The sequence below is a fragment of the Rhea pennata genome, chromosome 4, assembly GCF_028389875.1.
Source record: "Rhea pennata isolate bPtePen1 chromosome 4, bPtePen1.pri, whole genome shotgun sequence".
Classification (NCBI taxonomy): domain Eukaryota; kingdom Metazoa; phylum Chordata; class Aves; order Rheiformes; family Rheidae; genus Rhea; species Rhea pennata.
Genome location: NC_084666.1, coordinates 67,827,963 through 67,840,469, shown reverse-complemented (window position 1 = coordinate 67,840,469; position 12,507 = coordinate 67,827,963).

The following is a 12,507-nucleotide window of genomic DNA, read 5'->3' as shown; positions in this document are numbered from 1 at the left end:
ATGGAGGAAAAGGAGTCCAACCACTAAACACACTCTGTGTTCCTGTTGATGTTGGGCTTCTGCACTGGAGAACTTCTGTATAACAAGAAATCAAAAGCCACTGTTCTCTGGCTACCCTGTCCATTCTTTGGTCTGTTCCAGTAAGAGAGGAAAAAATGTACGGACTGTTAGATTGCGACGGTGTGAGTGATGTGTGTGATGACTCATTACCCGTAACATTGTTGCGGTTGGGATCAACATATGCACCTAGTCTAGGGCTAGCCAACAATACTTCACAAACTTGTTTAGAAATGTTATATACACTGGAAATGCATGATCTTTGTAGTTTATTGCTTTCCGAACAAACTGGCTTGTACTTTTGCAGAACCAGGCAAAAGCACATGGAAGCACTGTGGAGGAACTAGGAGCTGGTGGACACAAATACTCCACAGGGCTTATGGAATAGACTTTCCTTACATAAATCGCTAGAGTTTTAATCTACTAAGCCTTTCTCTTAAGGAGAATGTAATTATCAGGCTTTATAGTGGTTATTGCATTATTCTTTGCATAAAAGAGACTTGAAGTAACTTGTGCATCTCATTTTTATGTATTTAATGTCAAGTGTGGCCCTCTGAGGGCAAGTGATGCCTCTTCACTGGGAAGTTGAGAAATTTTCTTTCAGTAGTATTTTTAGCCTTAACATGATACTGGATGTCAGATTTCAAAACAGTAGTATACATATAAAAACAAATACAGAGGGTTAAATTCTTCACTTTGGAGGTATGGAAGCTATGATTGCTGCTAAAATTCTGCACATCTTGGATATTTAAAAAGCTCTGTGGAAATAGATGATAATTGTATGAATACATACCTCCACCTGACTAAAAATTAGCTTTGTTTATATTGAGACACACCCTTGCAGGGAACCTCAGCTGTAGCATCTTGCTGAGTTTTCCCAAGAGAAGGTTTTTTGCTTTTAAAGGCTGTAGGAACACAGAATTATATGAGGGATATATTCTGAGAGGTTGTTTCTAATGCCTGTGCTGTCCCTACTCTAGGGATTATTTGCGTGTGGGGTTGGAGTGGGGAGGAAGGTGTGTATGTAATGTGTATGCATATGTGTAGAAGCTTGTAGGTGTCCATGCATGTACACATACAGCTAGTTGGCCTGTCAAAAATTTGTTCAGCTATTACCAAATCTGTCTGTGAGTTGAGGTTTAAATAAGTGCTTTGTTGAATGAAGCTTCTGACTAAGTGTTTTTAATATTTAAATGTTTCGATTTTTTTTAGTAATAGGGTTTTAACAACTTCAGTAAATTATCCTGTTAAATTACATGACACTCAAGCTGGCAACCAGTTTTATCACCTGCAAGTGACTGTTAGTGCAGCACAGGTCCACATGCATGCTAGGCATTCACCATGGAGCTTGTTCTGGTTAAGATCCTATTAGCTGAATTACTTTGCAGCAAATTATAAACACTGCTATGATTACAGGGACCAAACGTCTCCCTATTAATTTCCGTGGAACAGTAGCTCTGAGCATCAAAGCCACCACTCCAATTAAACTGAAATTGGATTGCTGCGCTGTATTGACAAGCAGCTCTAGGAATAGCACAGGTGTGAATACCTGCTCTCGTGGGGCAGGTTAAACGCTGCAGAAAGGATTTCTCGGCAGATTGCGTGTGGGTTACCTGGAGGGACCGGCAATTTAAGCTTGTTTTCAAGGTAAGTGAAATTAGACAAATGGTAGGGTGGATCTCACAACTCCTTAGGATGCTTTCCTTTCATAATTTGATGCGTGTGTGTGAACACCTGCTAAAATGCCTCCACAGCTCTAAGGGGCAAACTCTGTCCTTTGGCGGCACACGTACTTGCAGTCCCATCAGACCTGATGGCAGTTGTGAGAGCGGCATCTAAGCAGAGAGTCTGGTCTGAAGTGTAAAAACTGACTCAACTGCACCTGGGATAAAAGTGTTAGGAATGCAAGACATGTCATTCTAGTAATTCAGTCTTACTTTTCTGCTTTCCTACTGTCAGGGCACCTGCTGGAGTGGGAAATCCTTGGCACAGAGCAGATAAATAATGTTGTTCTCATAAATGAGCTATTTAGAGTGCCTTATTAAGCTGCTACTTAAATTTGGCTTGTTTTGAATGCTACTTACTGCGCTGTAAATTATTGCAGTGACTTTCCAACTAAGTTTGCTTTAAGTATATATTGCAGTTGTTAGATCAGCCTGGTTTGTACCTTTGAAGTCAAATCTGAGGGATAAAAGTAGCTGTAGGTTGCTGTCAGCCTAGCAGGAGGGCATGACCAGGAATGTCAGTATTGCCTTGCATCCAGAGGAGCAGCAATCTCTGCCAGACCTTTTGTAACTCCATCTCCAAAAGCTGTCTAACTGATATGAACAGGCAGATTGGGGAAATCTGATGTCAGCAATAGCATTTCTGCCAAACTTAACATTCAAGTCTTACCCTAAGATGAGAAACTCTTTTGTCAATAACTCCACTGTAACTTCTACTGTGAGATGATTAAGGCTTATCCCTATATCGCTCTCTACCATGCTTCCTAGTTTGGTGTGATCTTCAATTTTAAATGTGATCTTTTTTTTTTCTAGATCTTGAATTAGGGAACTGCTTAGGATCTGCATTGCCTGATTTGAAGTGAAGAGGAAAAACTTGGGAGGGATGTACATCTTAATTTTATCTGTCTACTTTATATGTTACTATACATTTATTTTTTATTAAATTATAATTTTGAAAACTAATTTTTCATTTTTCTTGGAAGTCAAGAAATGTGATTTTTCACAAGAGCAATTGAAGTAAAAAAATTTATAACAGATCACTAATAATAACTGTTATCCACTGCCTTTAATTGTCCCTAAAATGTCGGGTTAAAAAAATTCCTCAATCCTTGATGCAAAAAAGCATAGGTATGCAGCAAATAAATATAACGTTTCTATTTGGTGTGTTAGATCAGTTGCTGTACAAAACTGATACTTTAACTCATAGTTGTACTTCTGCTGTTTAGTAAGTATCTTAGGTTGAGAGTTTTGCATATGGTGTACGCCTTCAAGGACAAACACGAAGGCTTGAAGTAGGGCTCAATACACTGGTGTAATGCTGCAAAAAAATTAGGAAATTATGAAGAAATAAATAACTTGAGCCCCATCATTATGATAGTTAATGGCTTTAGGGATGGCACTAGAGCAGACAATATGGTCAGAATGAAGTCTCCATCTGTGCTTGCACTGTCAAGGGAAATAGTTTTACATCATTTCTTATCTCTTGGTCTCTGTGACAAGTAGTCCATGAGCTGTTCAGGCCCTGCACGAAGTGATTAATGAAAGATGATAGGCTGCGAACTGATGAGTGAATTTAGCCTGACTGTAAACCCTACAACATCAGACGGTGACTCCTCTTTTTATCTGTTGTACAATTTTTCTTTTAGTATGATGCCCCTGAAAACCTTCCTGTATAACTCTGAAATGTGATTTTCACAGTGTTTCAGAAATGATCAGAAAGGCAAGCGAAATGACATAGAGAGCAGGGCTAAATTAATGGGCTGTCAAAAAAGTATTCTCACTTGGAAAGGTTTCAGGCTCTCTCTCAGATCTGATGCTAACCCAGGAAAAATCTTGTCAAAACTCTATTAATTTTCAAAATAAAAGTTAGAATTTCTTTATTGAAAGTTTTTCTGGAACCTATAGTTTTGAGTTCCTTTATTACTAACTTAAATTATCTTATTTCCTTAATTTTCATAATCTCTAATTTTGTGTCTTCTGTGCTCAGCACTATCGAGGCTCTGAGCCAACATCACTGAATTATAACAAAGAGTTCAGAGCTAAAACTTTAAGCTGGACTATTGTGTACAATCTGCCTAGTTGGATAAACTCCGACTGCGATTCGTCTGGGAGTTTAGCAGTTTGAACACTGGGCATAAAGTCTAAGCGATGAATCCTACTTTCCTCTCTATTAAGTATGGTTAGCAGGAAGCACTCCAAACTTGAATGTGTTTGTATCCTGTGTGGACAGGATGAATTGCCTTCTAGAGTGGCTCCAGAGCGAACCTGGAAAACCTGGTTAAGCCTTGATAGATGCATAATATTGTACCACAGCTAAGTCAGATAAGTCCTATCAGCTGTGGTTAACTGGATATCAGTTTTTGATGTTCACAAGTACAGATGTGAAACTCCTCACCTGCTTGATGGTTTGAACCTAATTTAAAAGAAAGGCTGTTTTGCCTGTTCTTGTATAAAGCTCTGCTGATACAAAGTCAGCAGGAAGAGAGAAAAATGCTGAGGTAAAATCTAAGATTCTCTTATTTGTTTGATGTTGATATGGAGGAGATAAACTGAGAAGACAGTAGAGAGACTTGTGAACTCAAACTGTTAGACTGGATCACTTATCATTTGCTGGGAACCAGGGCGTACTAACTAGGCATATATCTAATGATTTTTCAGGTAAAGAGCCAGAGCTCGATCTGTGTGATGAATAGTTTTTTCTTTCTTTCTTTCTTTTTTATTTAGTGGTGAAACTGAAAATTAAGGGGAAAAGGAGTAAAAGATGTTCTGAAATAATTTTGGTGGGAAAAAAATCAAATCAAAAGATGCAGATCTTGCTTGAATCAAATTGATCTCTTTTAAAGTAACTTTTATCTTGAAAATTATGAATTAGATAACTCTATATTCATTTTTAAAAAAGTAAAAAAAAATAGAACTTTGAAAATGTTTTGGAAATATTTGGAAACTGAAGGTTTTTATTCAGATTTCCCCCCCCTTTTTTGGAGGGAGAATGGGATGTGTGTGTGCACGTAATATATCTATTTCTTTTGAGTAAGTCTTCCTACAGATTTCAGAAAGGGGTTTACAGTAAGGTTGCTGGATATTAAAGACAATATTTTAATATAGGCATGGAGAATTAGCTTTCACATTGATACATATGGTTTGAGTGACCACAGTTACACATGAAAATAATTAACAAAAATGATTAACAAATAATTAATGTAGGTTTTCTGTCCCTGAAATGAATCACGCTGTTAGTGTTTCCTCCTCTATTAGTAACACCTTCTATTTGGAAGATATGATGTTTACATCAGCTCAGGCAAATTAAAAGCAATCTCTCTGTGCATCTTTTAACTTACTTTCTTCAGTATGTGTTTGCTTTTAAATTTGTGCAATCCATCTCAGTTTAAAATTTATTTTTTCCAAAATGGCTACTCTGAGAAGCAGCATATAATGAATCATTCAAATAGGAAAGTTTTCAGCCACAACCTTGAAGCTACCGACTTCTACTAGAAAAGCAGATTCTATACTCGTGAGTTCGAGCAGCTGAAATAAGCAGCTGAGCACGTGCTCATTCCGTTTTCCTCTCTGTATTCTGCCGTTCTATGCCGATCTGCAGGATGAGCCAGGGGAAGCTTCGTTTCCTCAGTTTCCTCTTGACTTCGACTCACTCCTCAGAGCCTGAAGACTGAGCTCTCTACAGGTGCAGTGCAAAGCTTCTAAGAAGAACCACCCATGTCTTCTAAGTCCCAGCTGTACCATCTGCCCTAGCTCTTGTACGACCTACTAAGATTGCTGCGTGAATATGAGTAAATCATGTGCAGCTTTTCTCTTAACTTTCATTTTCTGAAAACTCCTGCCCAGGCTCGGGGAGGAAAGCATGTGTATGTGGGCTAGAGAATATGTGAGAACATCTCTATGGTCACTCTGCCCACACTGCCCGTTTCTAATACTAGTAAAGGGATGAAATGATTCTGAGGCCACTACACAATTGTTTTTGTGTAGTGAGTAGGATTTCATATATGATGACTTTTATTTTGGTCAAAACAAAAATTGTTCCAACATTGAATTTCTGCTACTTTAAAGGTTAATGATCTTCCTGTTGTGAAACCTCACCACAAAGCTACCTGATTCTTTTTAATTTAAAAATGTAAATAATCAATATGTAACTTAGATAAAGATTCCTGAATTTCGTTTTGTGAACAGGATACCTAACTCCTACCATGAAGAATTACTGGTAAATTGTACTGTTCTGGCTATTTAAAAAAAATACCAGGCCAGATAGTGACAAGCAAAAACAATGTAAAGTATGCATATATCTTAAACATAGCCCATATGTGTTTTTTTGTTACTCTGCATTATTGGGAATACTTTTTGTGTTTTTAGAAAATAAAAGCAGAAGTATTTTGAGGTAGACAAAAAGTAAAAGAACCTTTTCACATAGTGATGTTGGAGCTGATTAACACAGAAGACTAACTTAAGCTTCAAAATCCCACGGAGAGGGGAAAAAAATCACAGCAACACAAAAACCAAAACAGTATATATTAAATGGGATATGATAGATATTTTATTTGGCTGGATTTTGCTTGTGATGAAAAAAACAACTCTAAAAGATACCAGAAAAACAGAATGAATCTGAGAACATTTCTTGGTTTATATTTTTCTATCAGAAAACAGAACAGTCCTGTTGTAGATTGGTCAAAATAAGAATGGAAATATCATTACCATGACTCTTTTTCCAAGTATATTTCCACTGTCCATCAGCTGAAGTCTGTTTTTATTTTCTACTGTAGTGTTACTCTTCTGCTTCCTTGAGAAGAATATTTTTTCCTAGTGCTAAATATGCAAATAGAAGCACAATTTTCACACCTTTGCCTCTCTAGAAAAAAAAAATGTTCGTTATTAAATATTCTTTTCTACATCCTTCTTGATATCTGTGAAACAAATTAAAGATGCCATCTTTAAACCTTTGGGCACTGAAATGTAGCATAATTAGTTTTCTGACTCTATACAGAAGTAAAGGAGCTTCAAGAGAATGCTTAGCAGGTGTTAAACTCACAGCTCGCATTGGTTTATACTTGGTACATCTTCTGACTGAGCTCTCTTTTTCAGTGGCATATGCTTAAATTTGATCTAGTTTCCAACATCTATTATTTAACTTTGATAAACAAAAATAAAATGCTCTTCCAAAAAATTCCTTGTATGTGTCTCACCTTCCTGATTCCAATAATGTGTTCATTTGCAAAGCCAACTTCTCTCAAGGGCACAGAGTTAAAAACATGACAAAACAAAACAAAAAAATCTAAAAAAGCAAAAGCAGGAGCCACCAAACAATACCTGGATGAGGTCTGTTTTTACTGGGTTGCACAGTAAGTCACATATGGCCTTTATTTACTTTAAATTTTGTGCCTAACAATTTCTTAGTCAAACAACCTTGACAGTGTCCCTTTCTCTTATTCATAGCAACATTCAGAGACATCACAGTGAATGTATTTGCATCTCTAAGTATTTTAGAGGTCTGTAGTTTCTGCACAAAATCTTCTGTGCTGAACTTCAGAATAAGCTTAATGTCCATTTGGGATGATTGATTGATAGGCCTGTGAGCCCAGTTCCTCTTCTGACAAGCCGCACTTGCAGGAGCTTAGTCTGGGTAAATAAACAGGTCAAGGAAAGGGGGCGTATGTGGCTTATAGTATGTTTTGTGGAAAAAGCTGTTGCTTCACCACGTAATTAGATAAGATACAGATAGATACACTGCATAAGTACATCAGATGGGCCAGGCATCAGGACTGGACATTACTTAACCTTGTACCCTTCAGAGCAGAACAATTTTTGACCGTTTTGAAATGTGCTTGTGCTAACCAAGCTATTAAATGATAGTCAACACAAGATTCTGAGGAATAATTTGAATTCATGAACTCATCAAGTATTATTTAGATGTTAAGTTTTTTCATTAGCATTTATATTTGCTAAGCATCTCTTCTGCTTTTCATGTGTACTACAAACAGATTCCTTTTCATCCTCTAAGTGTCAGCAATCATTGGCATCACGGTTAGTACCAATCTTGTACTCATAATGACTCTTTCCATCTTTAGGCCTTCTATGAACAGTCCATAATCTTTGACTAAGGTTGATCTGTCAGTTTCTTTTAGGCACTATCATAAAAATGTAACATGCTGTGTTTAATTTAAAACGAAGCGTCGGTATCTCTTATGTAAAGCTAATGGCATTTTCTTTTAAATTGGGAGAAAGGCATAGCAAGGCTGGATCAGATCCTCAGCTGATAATTTACATTTACTAAGGGTCTGTCCCAGGGAGTCTGCCTATGGAATTATGATTGCATCTTTTTTTTTTTTTTTTTTTTTTTTTAGATAATTCAAACAGTTGGAATTAAGTACTTCAATCACTGCATTGTGTTTCAGTAATGAACGTCATTGATAACTACAAATTACAGCTTCAAGTAAAAGACACATTCATATCCTTCTTCAGGTTTTATTATGCTTCTCTGACATTTAGGAAATGCAGTTTGCTTTCCTAATATTATGCATTAGTGTTCTAGAAGAAATCAAATGGGATATATTTGCACTGTGCATAATCATGATTTGTGGAGCAGTACATTCAAGGAATCCATCTAGGAGTAAGTAGTTCTTTTGAATGCTATCCTTCAAATAAGACCATGCCTGCACTGCGCATGTCAAACATTTAGTCTTGCTTTTTCTCCTTGGCATGGGCAAAATAGTTGTTCTGCTCTTTCCCTGCAGTATGCTGTGTTTTCACTGGCATCTGCCTTCTATGCTCTGAGCTGACTCAATTTCAGTGGGATGTACCATAGCACTGTGAAGCTAGGGAGCTTCACAGGGAGCTAGGGAGCCTGTGAAGGGAGATAGGATGCTATAGAAATGTAAACTAATGCGGGACTGTCTAAGCCTTTGGCCCATTGCCCAGAGTATGTGGAAGGACTGTAATTCTGGCTAAAGCAGGCCCTTTGTGGAATGGAAGATGCAGTTTCAAGTTGATTATTGCTGATATAGGAGATTCACTGAGGTTAATGCCTGACTTGGTGCATTTGTGCGATTTCTTGCAGCCAAAGTGCTTTTTGAGGAGCGCTGTGAGCACAGCTAGAAATTGCCTGGGAGTTATTCTAGACTGCTTCTAGGCTCCCATTTGGCTGTGAGGTTAAGAGAGTGTAAGATCACTAGGCTTTATTGTGTGTGTGGCTTTTTGGGGATCAGAGGATCAGGATCTATAAAAGTATTGTTGTGTGGAAACTAGCCAAGGAATCTTGAAGTCATCTAGTTTGCTGCGTCTGCCTCAGGATAAGGTCAGGGTCAGTCCTGACAGATGCTTGTCCTACATTTTATATAAAACAAGATGGGGGAGGCTCTAAATCTTTCTCAGATCAGTTCTTCTATTGTTTCACTACTCTTGCCTATGGAAAACTTTCCTGAAAATTTACTTGGCTCTTTCTCGCGCTTTATGCCCATTTTAGCCTACTGTTCTCTCCCTTGAGATCCATCCATTCCTTTTATTTTCTGTGCAGCTCCATCAAAGGCTGTTACCATTCTTCTTTTCAGACTTTCCCTTTCTAGACTAAAATCCACTTCTTTCAGCCCTTTATTGCAGGTTTATGCTCTCCAGCCCTTTGAATGCTTTCTTTGCCCTTTCCTAGACCCACTTCAGTTCATGTATGTCCTCCTTGTAGTGCATGCCCAAAACAAGATACAGTACTTCAATTCAGGCCATGCTAGTGCGCTGGATGGTGCAGTAGATTATTTCAAATTTCTTGCGGCTGTTCACAGAACCAGCTATGGTGTTTGTCCCTGAAGCTGTTGATTTAGGATCAGGTTGTACCCAACTATAAAACAGATAGTTTTGCTACCTCTTTGCTTGCTACCTCAGCTAGCATTTGTACAGCTGATAATTTCTGCCCAATGGTATCTTTAAATGGTCCTATCCTATCTGAACTGAATTCTGGGTTTTCACAACACATTTTTCTTGTTTGCCAGCAATGCAAATCCTGTTTGCCAGCATGTGTGCTGCAGCTCGATGTCATGCTATCTGCAAGCTCACTAGTCCACTTAAAAAGAAGATGAGGAAAAAAACTTTAAATTTGGCAGCAGTGGGTGGAACAGGTGAAACTGACTGTTGAACACCAGTGGTAGCTCAGGCTGCCAATCTGTTTAAACAACTTGGTAAATCAGCAGCTGAGCTGGGGGGGAAGGGAAGCAGTGAAGTGTGCAGCCCCAGTCTAGTATTGCAACTTCAGACTGATGATATAGAAAATATAAGAGAGAAGGCAAGGAGATATTTATGGTTTTTGGTTAGAATCACTGTGACAATAATATAATATTTTGCATTCATTTGGACATGGAATTAATCAAACCCCCCTGCAGAGTATGAGATGGAAGAGGGTTAGTAGAGAGATGCTGAACTCTAAGGATATGCAATAAATTATAGGTGAAGTAGATTTTACTTACTGAAAAGAAATCACTTTTTAATACAATGGATTTAGTTATAACTGCAGTTCACTTGCTAATTAAAGTACCTTTGGGAAAATTTTACATTATTGCCATTTAAAATGTTTATTATTTCCTAGTTTCTTTGACATTTTTCTGCATTTGCACTGGGAAAGGTGTTGGCTGATATTTTCTTAAACATAATGAAATGTTTTTGTTCATTGTAGGAATATAATAAATATTGCAACTTGTTAAATAACAAAAACATCTAATAGTGAAGGAGTGGTTGCTAATATAAAATCAACAAACATCATTAACAGTGAATTGTGTGATAAATAATAGTCTTGAAAGGTTACTCCATTATTTTGAATTAAAAAGACTTTTTGTTTGGCTCCTTGAGTTGCATGCAAGGGTTTTTGTGGGGTCTTGTCATATGCCCTTAGTAAAGGGGCATTGCTTAGTTGTTCTGACCTGACTGACACGTTACCCTCCTGCTCCTTCCCATCAGCTAGAGGAGAAGGGAAGGAACTCCAGGCAGCGCTAGCTGTTTGACGTGCGAGCGTGCCCATGCTTCTCAGCCTGTGCGTGTCCTCTCCCTTGTAAGAAGAGCTGTGCTCGTTCAGACCAGCAGATGCCTTGGGAAAGGTGAGAACAGGACAATCCTGTATGCTTTCCTTCTGATTCTCTCTGGCTTTTTTCAGCATAGAGATTTCCTCATCCTGTTGTTACTTAATTAGCAGCCTGCCCTGGGTGTTTCTTCTCACTGCTCCTCCACTCTCCCCCAAGCCCTATGAATTACGTCCACACTGTCCGTTGGCGCAGGGGTCTGCTGCCTGATGCATGGAACCATCTTCTTTTGGTGTTTTGAATCTGGTTCCTACTTCCTTAAGCCATTGGATGGCCTCTATTTTATCCAAAACACTATAGACTTGTTATACCCCCTAATGTCATCTACTTTCCTGACAGAAAAGTCCACATTCACTCCTTCTATAGAAGCTATTCCTTGCAATAGACAATCCTTACTGCCTGTTCCTGAAGGGTCTCTGTTTGTGACGGTATCATGTTTGAGATGAAGGGAGGAGAACAAGTTCCCAAGTGTAGGTGAACTGGGGATGTGTACGGTGGCATAATAGTGTGTTATATTTCTTTTTCAAAAGGCCTTTGATAAAGGACACTGTTAAAAGACTTTTGGAAGTCTAAGTTGAGTGCATCACCTGAATCACTCTTACTGACATGGTAATAAATCCCTTCAAAGAACTCCAAGAGGTTTGTAAGACAGAACTTCCCTTTATAGCAGCCATGCTGGGTCTTCTCACAGTTACTGTATTTATCCAGGTGTCAACTGGATCTATAATAAAAACTAAATAGTGAACTAAATCTGTATAGTAGATGAATTCGTGTATTATAGATAGTCTCTAGCTGTTTGCCTCATACACTTTTCAGGCTTACAGGCCTACAGTTATGTATGTTCCCCCACAATTCCCCTAAAATCTGTTTTGAAGATTGGAGATGCATTTGCCATCTTATAGTTTTCATGTATAATGGAAGTTGGCCCTACAGGTTCTGTGATGGAGGTTTGCTCAAGAGCTAGTAGAAGAAGGGATGCTTTGTGGGACTGTCAATCCCTAAAATGTGTAATCTTCCTCAGAAGTGTCACCCCAAATCATGTGTTCTTATACATCTGTCAACTTTTCCTCATTGCTCAGTTTAAAAGTTCACTTACAACCTTCTTGGTGTCAAGTGCCAGCAGTTTAGTTTCTTTACAATTTAGTGGCTGTCTTTTCTTTAGGATTTTTTTTTCCCGTTCTGTCACCAGTATGCAGATAGCTCTTGTCAGGCGATAAGAAGCCTGACTACTGCAGAAACTAGGTCACATAAATAACAGGAAATGCAATGTTAAGTGTGGAGTTTATTTAAATTGAGCATTAATGAATATGAAAATGTACAGAAGTAAGATCATGGGTGTCAGTGTTTTTGCTAATTCAGAAAATTTATCTGAACCAGGTAAGAGCCTTGGGGTGGGGGTGAGGCAGGAGAGGACTCACAACCTTCTGCTTGTGAATCTCGGGTTTTCTTAGCATCCCTTAAGGCAGAGACGCTCTAAATCAGCAAGCTCGTGCTTAATTTAGAAGGAGTAGCTGATTTCAAGACTATTCTTCTCTGTGCTTAAAGTGAATGTTAAAGTTAAATGCATACTTAAGTATTTAGGTGGACCAGGACCCTTCTGAAAAAGCTAGCTAGAGGAATAAATTTGTAAACATATTAGATAACTTGGTCAAGAATCATAAGCT